Raw genomic sequence first — 21,940 nt, forward strand, 5'->3', positions numbered from 1 at the left:
TCAGTCCCAGGAGAGCTGGTGAGTACCTGTCCAGAGCCAGAGCAGCTCATTTCAGCTTGTACCTTTAAAACTGGGGAGTGAGAAGACAGTATTGAAACTTCTTTAAACAATCAAGTGTAATAAACTAGCTAAGATCCCAGACTGGAGCCAGACTATTTGGGTTTCAGTTCCCGTCACTCACTGGGCGTATGATGTTGGGCCAGCGTCCTGTCCTTTCAATTGCTTAGTTTTCTTGCTCATCCATAAAACTGATATAATAATTGGATTTGGTCATTTTATTAGAATGAAAATTAATTACGCTGCTATCTGTAAAATGTTGGTGCGTAGGATATATAATAAGTGCATTGAGGTAGCATTTGTTCAATAGCAGACTGTACGATCAAGATGTAGTCACTGATTAGAAGACGTTTGCTTGTCAGATTCAGCGCCATAAAAGGAAAGAATACATATACTGCTCAGAAGAACAAAATCTATCAACTGTAAAGCGTTCCAGTAACATGGTACATATTTAAATTAAACGTTAGGAAAGTGAGCATTTACAGCCCTGTCAATGACGTTAAAGAAATTGAATAGCGTTTAAAGCCACAGTGACAAAGTTTTTGAATTCCAACTCTCACATTTACAAATTATGTGACTAAAATTTCTACACTCTAGTTTCCTCCTCTGTCAAATGGGTTTTTATAGCACGTCTTACAATAGGTTATGGCGAGGACTAAAGAAGTGCCTAGCACAGTGTCAGACAATGACATGGAGATTTTTTTTTTTTTTTCAGTTAGGAGGCCATAAAACACTTTTGGCCATAAAATTCCAATATCTTGTCTAGTTATCAAGAAATAGGAATCTAAGAACATAAAAATTACAGAAACTTTAGATATTCAAACAACAAAGACCAGGTTTAAAGATTAACCCAAACCATAAACTTCTCTTTCTTTTTTTTTTTTGGTGACACACTCCTGGACTTGTAGTCAAGTCACAAAAAGGAGCATCCCTCCCCCTCCACCTTATATCAACATTCACAGAGAGAGAAGTGTAAACATGATCAATTGTTAGTGGTTGGCCAAGCTCTATATATTTTTCAGGTGTCGCTGAAAAATATGTATGAAACTAGAAATTATGGGGCAAGAGTATATAACATCTTCAAAAGATGTTATATAATTATATATTCCTAAAAAGTTTTTCTTTCAATTCTGTTGGCACTCTTACTTCAAAGTCACACCAGTTCTAGTTCCTGTTAAAGTTGATCTGTCTCCATCTTCCTTCAAACTCCTCACATGTATGGAATTCAGAGTCATATAATCTTAGAACCAGAAGATTCTTTATAAATCATCTAGCCAAATCTCCCCATAAGAAAACTGAGGCTCGCACAGGTGAAGTAACCAGCCTAAAACCACAGAGATGCTCAGAGGCAAAGGCAGGGCTAGAATCAAGGATTCCCACTGTTCTTCCCCCTTAATTCAGTGGAATGCAAGAATTTTGTTTGAGTTGCCGGAGAAGTGACAACAGCCATCACTTTTAGTATTTTGTTTGCAAGGCTTGCATATGTAAGGCTGTTTATTTCCTTTCAGATACCATTTCTACAGTTCCGGTACCTGTCACCAGGTGAATAATGGTGCCCAGGCTGTGGTCTTCTGTGGAAGTTTTTACTTCTCAGGTTTCCCAGATAGACTTGAGTATTCGATTTTACTACTTGCTTCCATCTGTGTGTGTGTGTGTGTGTGTAATTTATATATATATATATATATATATATATATCACTTTTACTATTTTAACCTTCTTTTTAACACCCACTACATTTATATATATAAAATGTGAAGCTTAAAGAAATATAATCTTAGGTGCAAATAAATAACATTTTCAATTATTAACAGTCCCAGCTAAATCCAACCGTTGGCTTTCTACTCAAATAGAAAACAATATTCACAATAACTTTGAACTGAATCTGCGACTCGACTGGGATAAATAGACAGCTATTGAGTCTAGAATTTGGGAGCCTTCAGTTAAAGATATTTAATCTTTCCATGGGATTCTAGTGATCTCTGTTCATAACACATCACAAATAAGGTATGGAATTCCCTGGCAAGAACATCAAACAACTTTCTTACTATCTGAGTTCCCAACTCTGCTATCATTTTGAGAAAAGGAAAACTGATTTAATTAAAAATACGTAAGAGATTTAGCTTTTTACATCAATCCTATGACGCAGGGTCTGCTGTTATTTCCATTTACACTTGAGGAGACAGGAAGGTTAAGTAATTTTCTCAGTAAGTAATAGAACTGAGATTTGAACCCATATGATAGGGCTGCAGAGTCCACGGTCTTCACAAAACACTTACATCTCTAACAAGCCAGGTGATTTTCTAAGAGGAGGGGAGGGTTCTATTCTCTTCCGCCTGAAATGTGGGGGAGAATCCAATTATTTAGCAGCTTTATTGTCCCCTAGCTTATTCTTAACCTTACTTCAAATTCAGAGAGCAAACCTATACTCTATTTAATAAATTATGCATTATTTCAAATCATATATTATTAATATTATATATTTTATAATACATGTAGGCAAAATATCATAGTTTCAAAGTTATGTATATAAAATACATATATGGTTTTGTTAAGAGTATCTTTCATTACCGCTACACTTTGGATATGTATTCAGGTTTTTTTAATTGTTTGTTTGTTTTTTAAGTTGAGGGCAATTAATCATGCTGCAGCTTAAAAAAATTATAATACTTGAGCAATCAATTCTGAAACCTGAACAGAAAGAGAAAATAGTATGTAATCAATAGTATATAATCAATCAATCTATAAGCAGCAGCAGATTTTTCTAGCATATCTCATTAGATCCTGGTTACCTACTCACACTGACGTACATATTAGAAGATAATGTCCTAAACTTCACTAACTAGTATCTAGGGTTCCTCTCCATGTGGGGCTTACTGCAAGCCTGAAACAGCGCTCTGTGCACGTTGCTCTCCCCACTGGCCTCCGAGGCCCCACACTATGCTGCCTTGAGCCACATATGGAGTTGCTTCCAGCCCAGATTGTAAAAATCATCCACTGAGGGCTCTGTGTCCTCTCAGCCTCAGGACGGGGGGATTCCAAACTGTCGATATAGACAGAGAAGCTCTAGACAAGGCCAGCATCACTCCCACAACAGCTCAGTCGCCACCCTGGGGGACTGAGAACTGAGCTACAAGTACGAGGATAGAAACTTGATAGGGTGGATGCCGTGACAATGAGTGGCCAGAGCCCTGCTGAGGGTAGACATCAGCCATGTGTGAGGGGAGCTGAAAGCTATGAAACGGAGCAGAGAAACAACGGTTGGTATCAGAAAGGGGGGTGGGCTGTGAAGATTGATAAAAGTAGGGGTTGTGCCACCGTACTCAGTCCTGGGAGGATGGACTCGAAGGTGTTGGTCTCTCGAGCAGGAAGCCGAAGATTCTGCTATTGTAAGACAGGGCCACCTTTAGGCTCCAGAAATCTTCCAAGGAGATTCTACGGTTTCATGGGTAGAGGGATGGTAAATCTGAGATCACTGTTAGGTGGGGTTATTACTCTTAGATTCTCTCTGCAACCTGAAGAGAGAGAAAGAAGTGAGAAACTTCAACTCTTCCTAGGTAACCTATATTATTAATAACATTTTACCTCCAGGGGGAGCCCAATGGGTACAAATATTGTGTAAGATCCCAAACCCTAAAGCTCCTCCTGCTTTAAGTCCAGTATACACACAGAAAGCCTCCCTTATTTGTTCACTGTGAAATACTTCATTTTACAATTGGAAAACAGGCTTAAAATGACATTGCCCTTAGGAGCAGTACCATATAATTTTTATTCTTCCTAAATGGTTGAGCCTTGTTGTGTCTACATCTCAGTGAATACTGGTACGAGGGGAGAGAACTCTAGATAACTGAGCTACAGAAATTGGGAGTATCTGAAACGGTGTGCTGGGTATCTTAAAGCAAACTTAACCATGCTATATTTCCACCCCTGGCTGCATCTCCAACGAGCCTGGCAAAGCCGGGACATAACCAAGATAGCAAAGAGCACTAGGCAAGGACTCTGGAGTTTTCTCATCTTCTAGGAGTCTTGGTTTTCTCATTAGTAAAATCAAGGAGCTTCGGTAGAAGACTTCTAAAGTCACTTGAAATTTTAATATTACAATTGCTTATGTTTTTTAAACATTTGCTTTAAGCCAGCAGAATTATTATGTTTCCAATAAAATCTGACATGAGAAACAAGTAAAAGCACTATTCTGCCTAAAGATGGGGGTGGGAAGCATGAACTCTGTGTATACACAGCCTCTCATCTCCTCTGATCTCCTGAGGGATCATTAAGAGGTCTTGAGGCTAAACCTGTCCTTGACATTTGTGGAGCTGAGGACAGAGCATAAATGGAGACCACACATCTAAATATTTTAAATGAACCATTATAAATGAAATTAAACCGTCATCAAATAAAACACATTCTACTGGGGCACCTGGGTGGCTCAGTCGGTGGAGTGTCTGAGTCTTGATATTTGGCTCAGGTCCTGATCTCAGGGTCCTGAGATAAAGCCCTGCTTAGGGCTCCGTGCTCAGCATGGAGTCTACTTGTCCCTCTCCCTCCCTGTCTATCCTTCCCCATACACTCTCTCTCTCTTTCTCTCACTCTCTCAAATAAATAAAAATCTTTTTAAAAAACCCACATTCTATCCTCCTACTTTGTCAAATATATATTGACAATGATCGAGAACATGTTCAAATCTAAAATTAGTGGACTCCTGAGTTTGTGATGGAAATTCTGGAATGAGATCAGGCCAACTCCTGGCTCCCCACCCCTGGTATTCAGCCTCTAGTCTGCTCACATTTTCTTACCATTCCCAGTTCCATCTCCTACAGTAGGACTTCACATGGACTCTGTGGGCACCAAGCTCACAGTCAGAAACCCTGTCCACAGTCTCTGCAAACTTGCATGTGTTACATCCTTGAATGGTAAAGCTTGGGGGAGAGAACTGTTTGGGTTCAAGCCACTGGAGCAAAGAATTCCAGAGTTTGGGGTACCTAGACCATGGTCTAAACAGCAGGATTAGAATCCTGGTGGGACATTCCCATCAGCCCCACAGACCCCAGGCTGTGATTCATGGGGAAGGTTATAAGCACCAAGGCAAGGTGCTTTGAAGTGCAGGACCTTGGCCCACAGCCTCTTTTGCCCAAGTCTAGAGTAGTACAGACTAAATAGAGTTTGAAAACCATCCACGTGGGTCTCTGAAGAGTCTCCTTTGAATGCACTTTGGTGGGCTCTTTAGCGGACATCAAAGGCAGGTCGTCATAATCAATCCCATTGCCTAGGCTTCAAGACCGCAGGGTCAGCTCCTGCAGGGTCTGTAGCCTGCCTGCCTCCCTGCCTCACAGGCTTTGGACTTGACTGGCCAGCCCCATAATAGCAATGAGACAATTAATTCCTTAAAATAAATTCTAACATATATAATTTTACTCTTAATATTTTATTGTTAATATTATTTATGATAATTATATATAAGTTCTCTTATCATATATATTATATATACATTATATTTTTATATACATCAGACCCTTTGTTTGGCACTTATGTGATATGACCTGGGGCTAGTTCTTGACTTCTTCAACAGTTCATTACTTCATCAGTTTCATCAGAATAGTAATAGCAACCTCTGAGCTGGTGGAAGATCAAAGTGAGGTAAGTATGGCCAGGACGTTGTACTGAGTCTGATGTTGAATATCAACTTCAAACACTTATTATTTTACCTTTAACACTGGAACAAAACCTATTAAGTTGGAAGTTAGTTCACATAGAAACATCAGAACTGCATTCAGCATCGTGTAGTAACTGAGACCACGGGCTTTGGACTTCAGCCATGGTTCTGTGTGTTTGTTCTACTCTCTATCTCACCTGAGGATTTGGGCCAGTTACTACACTTCTCTGTGCTCCAACCTTCTCATTTGTAGAATCTACCTCATAAAGTTTTAATGAGAAAAGAAACCAAGATGATGTCTGTACAACAAAGAGAACAGGGTCCTGTGTCCTGTAAGCACTCAATATATGTTACCTGTCATTATTACTGTCATAATAGCATTTACTCCATAACAAATGCTTATTAATATCTGCAGTGTGGCACAGAGTATGCCAGGCACGATCCCTGCCCCACTGAATGATGGCCTGACTTACATGAGGGCAAAACTCATGAGAGTCTGCCATGACTCTTAGTTCCTACCATACTGACTTACATTTGATTTTTCAGAGGTTTATTTTTAAGGCACCACTGGTCCTCAAATACAGAGCACAGATATTAAACAGTGAGAACTTGGGGTGCTTTGGAAAACTGAGTCTGACAATGACAGAATTTATACAATTTTTGGACAATAGCATGGCAGCCTGGAGGAAACGGCTCACTGTCTCAAACCAGTATTATATTCATAATTAGAAACAACATCACAGTCAGGATGCATGCAAATCCAAACTGTTGTTAACCCATGGCATCTCACAGTGTTTAATTTGTAAAGGTGTTTTACTGATGACTTTTTAGCGCTGGCCCACTGGAATAAATAAAGTGTAAGTAAAAGGATTGTTTTTTTTTTTTTCCTGTCTACTAAAAGACATTTAAGGATATGACATTTAATATGATAATGGCATAAATTTCTCTGTTACCTATCAATTGAAGGTTATTTTTTAAACATAAACATTATACTTATACGAAGGAAAGAAAGACCAGGAATGACAATTGTCATTTTTATGGAAGCCAGATCTCTCTAAGATAATTGAATGTGTACATTCAAGGATAGAGATTTATAGCTGAAACACACTTTGTAGATTTCAGTGACAGATACAGGCCTTGAAATACATCTCCAATACAGGAGATCAAACAAATTTTTTTTTTTATTTTTAGTTAAAGCTCATGATAGCACAGTAAGAAAATGAGCTGACAACTTCCTGAGTTAATCTCTCCCCTTTCACCTCCCGTACAAGAGATTTTTCACAGTTTCTACCACTTTCATTGTCTCCTATCGCAGACATTCCCCCACATCGCACCTGGAATTTGTGGCCACTGAGTCAAGGCCCCTGAGCTTATCCCTGTTGGTGGAAAGCTCTCGCACTGAAGGCTGCCCTGCCTGGAAGAGTAGTAAGTGCTGCTAAGAGGGGGGATTCCTCTAGACGAAGCCCAGAGGTTCTCAAACCCTTGGAAAAACTGGTCTTATCCCTGGAGCTGCACTCTCGTCTGCAAGTGTTAAACCTGATAACAACCTAGGGAAACGTAACAACTACAATTCACCCAACCTCTAGTTCATCAGGTGCGGGGTGTCAAATTGCTGTGAGCTCCACGTATTAACATACTGAAAAGCTGAACAAACACCTAAGTGTGTTCCTCTGAATAAAAAATTCATGGCATCTCAGTCACACAAAGCACTTGTAATAGTGAAGGGGAAAAAAAGTGGATAAAGGATTAAAGGAGTCCGATGAGAGAGAGAGAAAGGAGGGACAGGTGTGGAGCCCCTAGAAAATGGTATGATGAGAAATGAAAATCTAAACTGTTCAAGTTAAGTCTTACCATAACAAAGAAAATTTTCAATCTTCCAAATGTTTCCAACTCCTAGCAAACGCCTCACTTATGTTAAGGGAGATTTTACACAGTAAAAATTGCCTACAGCAATGGAATTTCTATGAGCCTTGGGTGTGGTATAAAATAAGGACTGCATGCCAAAGAGGAAAGATGTCTTGGGGTCAGAGAGACCCAGGTTCAAACCTTGTATCTACCAATCCCTACCTGGGTGGTCTTGGCCAAATTGCTTAGTCTGCAGGCTTAATTTCCTGATCTGTCAAAAAGAAGTAGTTTATGATAGAGTCTAGTCTCTAATGGGTGTACTGTAAGTGGTGGTTATTATTATAAAAGAATATGACCTTCAATTAGAAAAATACTGGGCTGTAAACCTCTGGCAAAACATACGAGGTTAAGCAGTCAATAGGTAGACTGCTCATACATCCCAATTTGCTCAGGACAATCCCAGCTTATACCTGTTGTCTTGGCATAATTATTAACAGCGCTTCCTTTCATTCTGTGACTGATAGTATGGTCATTCTGCTAATGGGCCAGGTACTCACTGGTCAGCTAAGGCAGAAATGAGCAGGTACAGGCATGAGGCAATCATGAGTCCTAATGAAAGAACAGAGGGGCCCGAGCAAACTGAGGGGATCCGCTGCTGAGCTCTCAACCTAGGTCAGTCACTTATTCATTGGAGAGTTGGATTCCACTGAGAAGATGTCCTTATGCATACATATTTTTGGAAATACTTTTGTTTTACCAAATATTGTTGGGTTGATACTAGGTGTCAAGCATTACCCTAAAAATGTCTGTCTCTAAAAATTTGTATCCTAATGCCCAAGAAAGGCCCATAATGCTATTTCATATTATAATTGTTAAACTAGAGGTATTAATAAAGGTCAAATGGGAGGATTTCTAAGGAATATTTAACATTGCCTAAGAAGGAAGCAACAAAGGATAGGCTTAGAGACTGGTTTGGAAATTTGGGTGGGTATTTGCCAGGCAGACAAGGGGGAAACTGTCTCTTTTCAGAGTGAAATGCTTGAGGACAGAGACGTGAAGGATGCCTGACTTGTCCAGCCAATTCTGAGAAGTCAGATGTGGGAACAGAGTATATTTTATAGTGGCAGATGAGGCTGGAAAGGGCCTGAGTCAGGTGAGGACAGCCTTGTACAGGCCAGAATAATCTTGAGCCAACTAAGAATTATTTTATACAATAAAATGACTGAAGGGGATAAGGATCGCAGCATGCTGTCAAAACCAAATTCCTGGGTCCTGAAAATGAATATTTGAGAAGAGAAAAGAAGGTTCCAGGAAATATAGCATATTGATGGATATTTGTTTGAATTATATTTCACATTGTGAAATATCAAGATAAACAGAATTAGTTCTTCATTTTATTGTTTTCCATATTCCTTTATTTTTTCAGGTGCCTCTTCCTGAGGCTGGAGGTCCCCTCCTGACTAACTGTGAAACCTAATGTCCCTTACCTGCCATCAGCAGGTAAGGACAATTTTCTCTAGACTGCTGTCAGATAGAAAGCATGGAGCCAGTTTGAACCATGGTATAAACCTGTGAGTGGACAGAATTAATAACTTTGTGACTGGTTTGTTGTGTTGTTTTTATTCAGCTCTATCCCTCTGTGGTCTTGGACAAATTCATTAACAGAATCTCAGGTATCTAGCGATAATAAATCTCATAGGAGCTTTATGTCTAAACAGAGGAATTCATCAAAAGTAGGGTGTGGCAAGAAAATGCTTGTCCAGTCATCTAATCCCTTAATTAATGCACTTATTCAACAAGGATTTACTCTGGACCAAGAAATATTATAGGTGTCATCAGGATACAAAGTTTGATGAGTTATGGTTCCTGCCTTAAAAGAGGAAAGAGACACTCAGATAAACCCAGAAATACATAGTAGAAGGTAATCTAGAAGCATTCTGGGGTAAACCAGTGATATTAAGAACATATTAAACATCTTCATCTTCTGTTTCAAGTGTTTAGAAATAACAAATTAAACTGTTATTTTTTTTTCAAAAGCACATAGCTGATCTTGAATGCAAGAAAGGGAAACCTTTATGTACCAGCTACATTAAAAAAAAAAAAATCCATAGTAGTACCTGGAAGTCAAATGGCTTATAAAGGAAAATCTTAGGAGTGGAGTTTTAATAACCACATGGTGATAACAATTTAAAACACAAACTGTGTATAAAGGGAAGTGAAAGTGGGCTCACTCTCAAGTTGGGAGCCAAGAACAAGCTGACTTCCATAAAAGGGAACTGGACTAGATCTATCCTCTGGCTGGGTTGAAGCTTAAAGCTAGAGGCCCACCTTGGCCCACAAATATAAATAATGATCTGTGATGGGTGGAAATCCATGGTCAGGAACTGGGCTTGAATTTGAGCCATGTGGTATGGGAATGTAAAGAGCAGCCATTAATTAGAAAACTGTAGAGCCTAATTATGTAACAACTACAAACCCCCCTCAAGAGGAGGCCACACAGCTAGGCCACATGGGGAAGAAAGCAAGCCCAGGAAATGGGGAATTCCATAATCACTGAGAGACAATGAGCAACAGAAGGAAAAATTTACTCCTAGGGAATTACAGATAAGAGAGATACATACATTATAATAGTGAGGTTGTGAAACAAGTATATGCAATTAGGTGGACCTGAAAAAGAATCAGGGAAATGGAGATGACGACATAGCCAGTTTGAAAACATCTAGGTCACCAAGATGGCAACATAGGTCGCTCCTCACTTTGCTCCCTCTCAGGGGAAAAACAACTAACAACTATTCAAGAACAAAACACCAGTGAGAGAATCCAAGAGCATGGGGCTAAGGCTGAAGCACTCCCTCTGCACCAGAGAGACCAAGACAGACGGCATTACGGGGGTAGGAGAAGCAGTTACATGTTGGCCACGTTGTCCCTCCCCCAGGCGGGCACAGCACCACGTGAAGGGGTTTCCCCTGCACCTCCAGCTCCTCCAGGGGGGCAAAAAGAGCCCAGGGGGACAATCAGGCCTCCCCTACCCCCGCCATCGCATTGCGCATTGCTTTGCCGGAGCCCTTACTCATACCACAGGGATTGCCGGGGACTCCACGGACGCCAACCCCGGGGCATCTGACCACGATGAAGAAACAGCAGAGGCTTGCACCAACCAGGACACGGGTCTTGGCAGAAACCATGTTCGCACCTGGAGCGCCCAAAGCAGTAACTGCAACCAGTGGCTTTGCTCACTTGCAGAACCAAGTCGGGGGCACCGTCTGGCCGGAAAACTTGGTGAGGTGCAGATCTGCCTGATTCAGATCCTCAAACCAGGAATTTTACTAATGCTAGAGCTGGGTTGGCCCAAGCCCAGGCAAGGAGCTGCATCGCAGTGCCCTTACGGTGGAGAGTGTCTTCTGCTCCCACAGAATTGCTAGGGCAATTCCTGGAGGCCATGGGCTCCAGCGCTGCTCGAGGTGGAAGGGGAGTGGGAACAGTTGATCACCACCAGGGCAAAGCCAGGACCAGGTGTAGAATGTTCCATGATATATACAGGCTGGGCGATGAGTTCATAGCCAGAGCCGAGGCTCCCGGGTCCTCCCAACTGGAGAGCCTGTTGGGAAACTGAGAGTAGCCTGGAGCAGCCCCTCCCCTGCCTACCCAGGCAAGGGATTTGATACCTAGTCCCAGCTGCTGTGGAGCATCTTCTCATCCCATCCGTGCCTCCCTCATCTGACTAGAAAAGCTAAAGACAACTCCTGGAAGCCCAGCAGCACTTGAGCCAAAACAGGGCAGGCAGAGCTGATAGTTTGCAGAGCAAAGCCAGTGGCCTTGTTCAGTCAGGGAACTTGGGGTGTAGGTCGGCTTGAGTTAAGGCAACAAAGAGCTTTACCAGCTTCAGAGCTGCTTCTCCCGCTGGGAGGGAGATTGGGGGATCTAATTCATAGCCCCACTCATTGCTGAAGACAGCCTTCAGCCTGTCTGGCCAGAGAATCTGGGAAGCAGCACAGCCCATTCGGCAGCCCGATGTATCGTGTCACTTGAACAGAGAGGAAAGCCTGTGGCTTCTCTGTCTGCAGAGCAAAACCGGTGCCCTCACCTGACCAGGGAACTCTGTGCACACTCTGGCCTGATTCAGGTCCACAAACAACCAGCTCTGTGGGTCCTGGGTCTTATCCTGCAGCTGTGTCAGGGCAGGGAAGTGAATTCATGGCTCCATCTACTACTGAATATAGTACTCAGTCCCAACCATCTAGTAAGCCTGGCCCATGAATCCAGGCAACCACGGAGCCTATCCTACAGCTTCACATGGGTAGGGAATCAAGCCAGCAGTCCTATCCAACCATTCTCAGCAGTGGAACAACCCTATCCTCAGAGCTTCAACAGTTGCCTCACTCCAAGATAGACCATTTTAGCAAACCCCACCTGCCCTAGGACAATACCAGCAGACACACCCCAAAACCCAAACTGAGAAGACTTTGCCAAAGCAAACCTGTGAAGCCTACTAGAGGTAAGCTCAAATGCACAGATACCAACATAAGGAATCAAGCATCACCAAATTTTGAGTAAATATGATACCATCAATGAAAACGAATAAAGGTCCAATAACTGACCCTAAGTAAATGAGGTCTGTGAACTGCCCAACTAAGAATTCAGAATAATCCTTGTGAGGGAGATTAGTGAATGCAAGAAAACATAGACAGCTAAACAAAATTAGAAAAACAGTACATGAACAAAAGGAGAAGTTCAACAAGAAAACAGCAACCATCAAAAACAAACACATAAAAAACAGAAATCCTAGAGTTGAAAAATATAATAACTGAACTAAAAAAGTCAACAAGAGCATTTCAAAAATAGACTTGACCATGCAGAAGAAAGAATCAGCAACCTGGAGGATAGGGCATTGGAAATTACCTAGTCAGAGGAGCAAAAAGATGTCAATCAGCGGATGAATGGATTAAGAAATTGTGAAATGACATATTATTCAGCCCTAAAAAATGAGGAAATCCTACCAATTGCACTAGCATGGATGGACCTTGGGGGCATTATGCTAAGTGAAATAAGTCAGACAGGGAAAAACAAATACTGTATGATCTCACTTATACATGGAATCTAAGACAGAATAAAATGAACAAAACAAAACAAAAAAACAAACTCATAGGAAAAGAGATTAGACTGGTGGTTACCAGAGGTGGAGGATAGGGGGAGGGGGAATTGGAGGAAGGTGGTCAAAGGTACAAATTCCCAGTTGTAAGATAAATAAGCACTAGGAATGTAAGGTACAACAGAATGACTATAGTTAGCGCTGCTGTGTGACACATAGGAAAGTTAAGAGTGTTAATCCTAAGAGTTTTCATCACAAGGAGGATTCCCCCCCTTTTTTTCTTTTTTCTTTTTTTTTTTAAAGATTTATTTATTTATTTGAGAGAGCGAGAATGAGAGAGAGAGAGAGTACATGAGTGGGGGAGGGTCAGAGGGAGAAGCAGGCTCCTCGCTGAGCAGGGAGCCCGATGCGGGACTCGATCCCGGGACTCCAGGATCATGACCTGAGCCGAAGGCAGTTGCTTAACCAACTGAGCCACCCAGGTGCCCCTTTTCTTTTGTTTTTTTCTTATCTATATGAGAAGACAGATGTTAGCTGAACTTATTGTGGTAATCATTTCACAATATATGTAAATGAAACCATCATGCTGTACAACTTAAAAATTACAGCATTGTATATCAATTATTTCTCAATAAAACTGTAAAAAGAATAAAATAAAGAAAAAGCCTGAATAGACAGGTAAAAAGATAGCTAAAGAGAGAATTGGAAGATAGGACAGAGGAAATCTCCCCTAAAAGAACACAAAGAAATGAGAAATGGAACCAATGAAAGAAAAATCAAGAAATCTGAAAAATAGAATGAGAAGCTCCAATAAGTAATAGTTTTTTTAAAAAGTTTAATTTTTAAATAATTATAGATTCATAGGAATTCTCAAAAATAGTAAACTGAGGTCCCATATACCCTTTCCTAGTTTCCTCCAATGGTTACATCTTAAATTTTAAATTTAATATAATATCAAAACTAGGAAATTAACATTGGTACAATATGTGTATATAATTGTGTGAATGTCTCCTTGCCACTCATCATTTTCTTTGCTCTGAAGTCTACTTATTCTGATAATAAAATAGCCACACCTGCTTTCTTTGGATTCATATTTGCATGGTATATATTTTTTTCCAATCTTTTACTTTCAGCTTTCCTAAATCTATATACAGGTATCCCCTACTTTCTGAAAGTTCACATTACACCATTTTGCTTTTATGAAAGATCTATGTTAATAGAGTAGTGGCTTTTTTCATGAAAACAAAATTCTTCTTCAAATTTCTTTCACTTAGTGAAGACAGGTTCCAATGTAGATCTTTCAGAAAGGGGGAATGGTGTAATGTGATCTTTTGGAAAGCAAGGGTTATTTTTTGCTTTATACTTCTCTGCTTACAAAAGGTTTCATAGGAATCCACTACTTTTAGATAGTGGGGGAAACCTGTCTTTGAAATGAGTTTCTCATAAATAGCATATACTTGAGTTATGCTTTCAATCTATTCTGCCAAATTGTCTTTTAACTGGTATATTTAGATTATTTACTTATTTTTTAAATAAACTTTATTTTTTAGAACAGTTTTGGAGTTGTAGAAAATTTGCAAAGGTAGTATAGGAGAGTTCCCATGTACCCTGCTTACTTTCCCCTATTATTAACATCTTAAATTGGTCTGGTACGCTTGTTGTAATTAATTAATCAATATCAATATTTATTATCAATTATCAATCAATATCATTTATTATTAAGTCCACACTTTATTCATATTTTCTTAGTTTTTACCTAATGTCCTTTTTCTGTCTAGGATCTCGTATAGGATAATACATTACATTAGCTGTCATGTGTCCTTAGGCTCCTCTTGGCTATGACAGTATTTCAGGCTTTCCTTGTTTTTGTTGATCTTAATAGTTGTGAGAAGTAATGGTCAGATATTTTATAGAATGTCCCCTAATTGGGATTTGTGTATTCTTTCTCTCATGATTAGACTGGGTTTGTGAATTTTAGGAAGAAATCCACAGAAGTAAAGTGCCATTTCATCACTTTATATCAAGAGTACAAACTGTCAACATGACTTATCACTGTTGATTTTGACCTTGATGATTCGGCTGATAAAATCACTGCCATCCAAATAGTTTTCCCCTATAGGTAAACTGCCCTTTCTCACTGCTTTTGGGATTATTTCCTTGCCTTTAGTTTTCAGAAGATTGATTATTATGTGTCTTGGCATGGATTTCCTTGAGTTTACTCTGTATTTTGTTGGATTCTTGAATCTACAGATTTATGGGGTTTTGTTTTTCTAAATCTGGGAAATTTTCATCAAATGCTTTTTCAGTGCTATCTTCTCTCCATCCTTTGGACTTAGATTACACAAATGTTAGATCTTTTGTTCTAGTTCCTGAGGTCTGTTGCACTCTCTCTCTCTCTCCCTCTCTCTCTCTCTTTTTCTTCAGTCTACTTCTCTCTGTTCAGATTGGATGATTTCTATTGTTCTATCTTCAAGTTCACTCTTTCTTCCCTTTGTCCTCTCCAGTCTTCTGCTGAGCTCATCCACTGAGTTTTTCATTTTAGTTTTGTGTATTTCAACTAAAAAATTTCCCTTTGGTTCTTCTTTAGATCTTCTATGTCTCTTATGAGACATTCTATTTTTTAATTTGTGTCAAGTTTCTTTGTAATTGCTCATTCAAAGCATTTTTATGATGACTGCTTCAAAATCCTTGTCAGATAACTTTAATATCTGTATCATCCCAGTGTTGGCGTCTGTTGATTCTCTTTTCTCATTCAAATTGAGATTTCCCTCTTTCCTGATATGATGAATGATTTTCGATTTTACCCTAGAAATTTCGGTTATTATGTTTTGTGAATCTAGATTTTATGCAAATCTCCTGTACTGGCAGAGTTTTCTGATGCTGTGCAAGTGGGGGAGGCTCATCACTTTGACATTACTGCCAGGTCAGGCTGGGTGTCCAGGTTCCCTGTTGGGCCTTTGGGGTGTGAGGGTTCTCATTACGGCTAGGAAGGGGTAAGAGTTCAGACTCCCCACATCACTTCCACTGGCACTGTAGTGGTGGGCATACTTTCTTACCTCTGAAAGGTGGCCGAAGTCCTGGCTCTCCACTAGGCTTCCTCTGACACCACCATTAGGTGGTGGGGGAAGTCTAGGTTCCCCAGTGGCCTCCACTGATAGCACAGAGGTGGGAGTTTCCTTGTTACTTTCCCTGGGTTAAAAGTCCCGGCTTTGCAATCAGCCTTCTCGCCTATCACCCTGGTGAGTGGGGGCTGGGAATCATCTAATTCCAGTCAGGCAAGGATGGAAGTCTAGACTCCTCACTAGGGCTGTGCTAGGGGAGGTAGGGTTTGAATCACAGATTTTGTGCTGTCTGGCTGCAGTAGGGTGTTACTTTCTGTAACTTTTCTCTTTTGCCAAGTTTCTCTTTTCCTAGTCTTTTGGATAGAAAGAGCTGACTTTTCTTGGGGCTTTTTTGTCTATGCCCTAGGTGTTTCTGGGTTGCGGGCTCCTTCGGCACCCAGTCAGCTGGGATGTATGTGGTAAAAATAAAGCCCACAGGATTCACTACCATGTTGTCTGAGGTCCTGCAGTCTCTAAACAGTCTGCCTTCTTCTCATCGCCTTTCAGTCTTCTTGATGTTTATTTCATATGCGACGTCCAGGATTTTTTTAGCTATACTTAGTAGGAGAAACAGGGAGAGGTGCATCTACTTCTGATAAGAGTTTTGAGAGTAGAGCACAAAAAGCATGGTTGGTAGATAATACTTGATGAGAAACAGTTGAGAACATTTCAGATATGACAAAAACAGGAATTTAAATTGAAAAGACACATTGAATGCTTGGTAGAATTAAAAATAAGCCTACACTTAGAAACACTGTAGGGAATTTATAGAATATCATGGATAAAGAAAAAAAAATCATAAAAACCAATAGAGGAAAGAGAGATTATCCCCAAGGAATGACAATAAATTTAGCAACAGACCTATCATCAACAGCCATATATGTCTGAAAATAATCAAATTAATATGTTGGAAAATTTGAGCAAAATTTGCCATCAACCTAGAATTCAAAAACAAACCAAACTATAGCTTCAGATGAGATTAAAACAGATATATTAACAGACATCCTAGAGATTATAAAGTTAACTACCCACAGGGCCTCATTCAAGTAACTACTTTAAAATTACTTCCGTGAGATAAAAATATACTAAAAGGAAAGTGTGGGACACAAGAAAAAGATGAACCAGGACACTGACAAATGTGAGGTGGTAAATCTTCAGCAGAAATGACTATGAATATAATAAACATACTATTACTACTAGTATTTGTAAATAATAAGGAATGATAATTATGGTAAAACAAGAGTTAATATTTTTATTATAGTTAATAACATTCATTAGAAAATAAAAAATAGATAATAACTTGTGCATTGGAAAGATGTTAATTTAAAGGGAAGTTTAGAATATGCTGGAATTTTATCTTATTTGGCAAGAAAATAAAAATAATGATTTATTCTAATGCATCTAAAAAACAATAATTTAAGTAAAAGTTTAACAGTAAAACAATAAGCTTGGAAAATCTAACTTTCGAAGGAGGAGAGAAGGGAAAAAAATGAAACAAGCAAAGCTTATTATCCACCAGAAAGTAAGAATAAAGGGATGAAAAGCCAAGATTTTGAGAGAACAAATATCTAAGTAATAATAACTCATGTAAGCAGCAAACTCTTGGAATAGAGACAAAGACTCCCAGACTGGATAAAATAAAATCTAGATACAAGATTTTTTTAAGAGACCAGTTTAAAAGCAAATGATAGAGAAGATAGAAAATAAAGGTATGGTAGAATATGGATCAGGTAAATATCAAAAGTCTACTAGCAAAGCAATGCAAACACAAAACAGGATTTCTCAACCTCAGCACTACTGACATTTTAGGGAAGATGTACTTTGTTGTGGGAGGCTGTCCAGTGAATTGTGGTATCTACTCCACTAGACCCCAGTAGCACCATCTCCCCTGGTTCTGACAACTTAAAATGTTTCCAGACATTGCCAAATATCCCCAGGAAGCAAACTTATCCCTGTCTGAGAACCACAGATTTAAAGGGAATTATACTGAAAGGGATGGAAAAAAGGACCTTCCATAGTAGTCAGAATTCAAAGATGACCTCCAAGACTCTGGCCTCCTGGTGTACACACATCTTCTCCCTGTCATTTAGTCAGACACTAATCTAGGTGTTGCTGAAGGGATTTGCAGATGTAAGTAAGGTTTCAAATCAGTTGACCTTAAAATAGGGAGATTATTCTACATGGACCTCACCTAACAGGTGAACATTTAAAAGAGACTGGACTCTTCCTGAAGTCAGAGATTTGAAGTGAGGAAAATTTGATGCAAGGTGGAGTCTCCATTACTGTCTTTGAACTTGGATGTGGCCATGTGGTGAGGGCCAAGCATGGGTGTCCTCTAGACACTGAGCTTAGCCCCTGGGTCTGATAGCCAGCAAAAATCTGGGGACCTCAGTCCTGCATCTGCAAGAAACTGCCACAGCCACACGACCTCTTTGATCATCTATTTTATTTTATTTTTTAAAAGACTTTTATTGATTGATTTATTTTTAAAGCTTTATTTATTTGAGAGAGAGGTGAGCACAAAAGAGAGACAGTGTGTGCATGTGCAAGAGGAAAGGGAGGGGCGGAGGGAGAAGCAGGCTCCCCGATGAGCACAGAATCAATGGGGGGTTTGATCCCAAGACTCTGGGATCATGACCTGAGCTAGAGGCAGATGCTTAACAGACTGAGCCACCCAGGTACCCCAAGATTTTTATTTATTTATTTGAGGGGGGGCAGAGCATGAGCAGGGGGAGGGGCAGAGGGAGAGGGACAAGCAGACTCCTGGCTGACCATGGAACCCAATGTGGGGTCCATGAGATCATGATCTGAGCCAAAGTCAGACATTTAACTGACTGAGCCACCCAGGCAACCCATCATCCATTTTAAATTTTCTCCATTATTCATAAACTTTTACTCTTCCACATGAATTTTTAGAGTTCATTTCTCAAGTTTCCTGTATCTCATACTTTTGACTGTAAAATGAGGATAATAATAATATGGAGATAAAATGATGACACACCATAGGAGATATTTGTAACATATAGTAGATAATCGATTAACAATTAACTTCCAGAATATATAAAAGAACTTTTAAAAACAGTAAGAAAAAAACAACAGCAAAATCAGAAAATAAGACAAGATATTGAATTGCAATTCACAGCAAAGAAAATCCTAAGGGCCACAGATATTTTTTAAAATTCTCAAGCTCAGTGATAATCAAGGAAATATAAATTATTATCCCCCAATAAAAGTGATAATTCTCAACATTAGGAACTCTTCTGTAGCTTTTTTCTTAATCAAAATGTAAAACAATTTAAAAATTCAAGACTATGAAATATTGGCAATGAGAACACTAAGGAATGAGTTGTTTTCAACATTTGGGGGAGAACTTGGCATCTTCTAGTAAACTATTTAAAGTAAATACCTTAGGGTCCAACAAGACCACTTGTAGTAGTACAATTTAGAGAGACCCTTAGAGCTAGAGAGAGTGGAGGCACAGCTATGAAAAGCTATACAAGTATACATTTTAAGATTGAATGGAGGGAAAATACTGCCTAAAAGCTCATAAATAGGGAAATGTGTAAATAAAGTGTAGACTATTCAAACGAAGAAAAATTACACAACAATTAAAAAAAAATCAACCTGGCTACGTCTCGTTTACATAATCCTGAGCAGAAATTAAAACAAAAAACAGAAAACGAAAACAAAAACAAGAAACAGAACATCGCATCTATTATAAAATCATAGCAAAAAAATGCCATATATTATTAATGGAAGCATATATAAGGTTTGTTTTGGTTTTGTCTTAAAATATAGATGAAAAGGATGCACAACAAATTCATGATGATGGTTGCCTCTGGGGAGAGAGAAATAAATAAATAAATATTATTGAATATTTAATTAAATAATTTATTACTTAATAAATATATAGAAGTAATATTATATATTTATGTGTAATATATATTCTTAAATATATAAGTAAAGTTTTATTTCTTAAAAATTTTAAAAACAAATAAGACAAAATGTTACCAATATTAGATGGTATGAATATGAGCATTTGTTTTATTGTTTTTCTGGGTTTTTTAATATCTGAACTTGTCAAAATAAAAAAGAATGGGGGAGACTGGAGGAGACTCAACAGAAAAAACTTTGGGCAAGACCTTGGATGATATAAGACAGAGGGAAAATGCCTTTGTAGGAAGAAGCCAGAAGGAATAGGGCAAGTCCTTTCAACCAATGGTTTTCTGAGGTGCCTCTGTATTGAACAGAGGGGAGGCTGACATAGGATGAGCAAAACTCATGCAAGCACGGCTTTGAACACCCACCCGCATTTCAATTCCAACACTTCCGTCTGTATCTGTTGTCTAAAACGGGCTTCCATGTACACTGCATTTGAACTCAGTGTCTCACTGATTAAAGACTTTGAGATCCTCTGGGCCAGTCCAATTCTCTCACAGACTAATAGTGGAAGCTGGCTCAAGGTAAATGTCAAAAGCTGGTCACAGAGGCCCAGTTCAACTGTTATCCCAACCTGCTTCAGGGCTTATCTGGCTCCCTTCTGGTTTGAGGAAGTTAATCCTCAGCTTTATGGGCTGAGTTTCAGGTAAATTCCTAAAATGATCCAGAGATGCAAAATTCCCAGCATTCTGTTACAGCCCATGAAAGACCTCTTAGGGGTTACAGGACTACTTGTTGACTATATCATTTTGCTGAGTATGGAAAGTCACAGATTTTCTTTCCAAGATTTTGTTTAGAAATAGTGGCACTGTATAATTTTGGTTGATTGGCATCTTTAAGTTGTCATGGCATGTTACTTGTTAGCACAAATAACCCCGGTCAAGGCTTTGTTTATAGAATTCAAATGAACATGCCTTAGTCCCTCTGAAACCTGAAGAACAAAGAATATGAACAAAGAGCAAAGAAGATGAATATTTGCCTTTTAAATAATATTTATCGATATTTCATAAAATTCTTTTCTATTGATAAAGTATTTTTGCATATATTGCTCCTGTGATCATCAGGATATTGCTAGGGGCAGGCACTGATGTCATCTTTATTTTATGCATGAGAAGATCAGGGCTCAAAGAGGCGAGTGCCACCCCTGGAGGACAATTTTGATGTTGGTATTTGCATTCTTTACAATTAACAAAGTACTAGCCTATATGTTATCTCCTGTGACCTATGCAAACAGATCAGACATATCAAACAGGGAATACGTTCTGCACACAAGCTAATTGCTATGTGGCTCAAACTTGTTTTATAAGATATTTTAGAAGTTTTGGCTTCGTGGATCAGCACTGTCTACAAAATGCACCTAGTGAACTGAATCTGAAGGCTGTATTAATTTCAAGTCAATGTCCAATGTAAAAAATGTTCTATTTTGAGTTGCATAAAAGGTGTGTATATATATATATACACACACACCACATAACTGTAATATATATATATACACACACATAGCAACACACATATATATCACTAACATCATACAAAACCCTGCAAAATTAAAGAACATCTGATACCACTTGGAGAACTCTGAAATATATTTTGTTCAAAAGAGAAGAAATAGGATACAATATAACTTTCATTTGCAGAGCTTCTTTCATGCTAATCATTGTCCCCAGAAGCTTTACAGATCAATATAATAGGAGGCAGCCACAGAAAGCATATGGTCCAGTGTAAATTACTAGAAAAAACGAGTTACAAAGACATCATATGATGAATAAATTAAAGTATTCAGTCATAAATCCAATAAGAAAGGGAGAAATTAAGAAGCAGTGAATAGGAGGAAAGAAAGGGCTTGGAATTAACTCTGAGATGAAACGAAGGATCCACGTGACAAATGTGTGTCTCGGAGGGGCAGCAGAAGAGAGGAGGGAGTGTGAGAACCTTGAACTCCCCAGCAAGGCCTCCAGGAGCCAGAGTGAAATATTGGCAAGAACAGGGCCCAGCCAGGAAAATAAATACTGGGTCACTGCCTAGGATCTAAAAGAAATAAGGTTAAACCTAATGAAAATCAGACATCAGATCTAAAGAAAAATGTAGGATATTCTGTTCTTTCTTTTTTCCATTTTGATTGGTTTTGATAGGAACATGTGTTTATGGGAGGGTTCTAATCTATGCATGCAGATGTTTGTTTTCTTTTAAAACCCCGAGATGGAGAGGAATAGAAATGGGAGAACACTGTGCTGGGAAATTGGCTTAAGCCAGTGCAAATTT

This window comes from Neomonachus schauinslandi, chromosome 4 (genome assembly GCF_002201575.2).
Source record: "Neomonachus schauinslandi chromosome 4, ASM220157v2, whole genome shotgun sequence".
Taxonomy (NCBI): domain Eukaryota; kingdom Metazoa; phylum Chordata; class Mammalia; order Carnivora; family Phocidae; genus Neomonachus; species Neomonachus schauinslandi.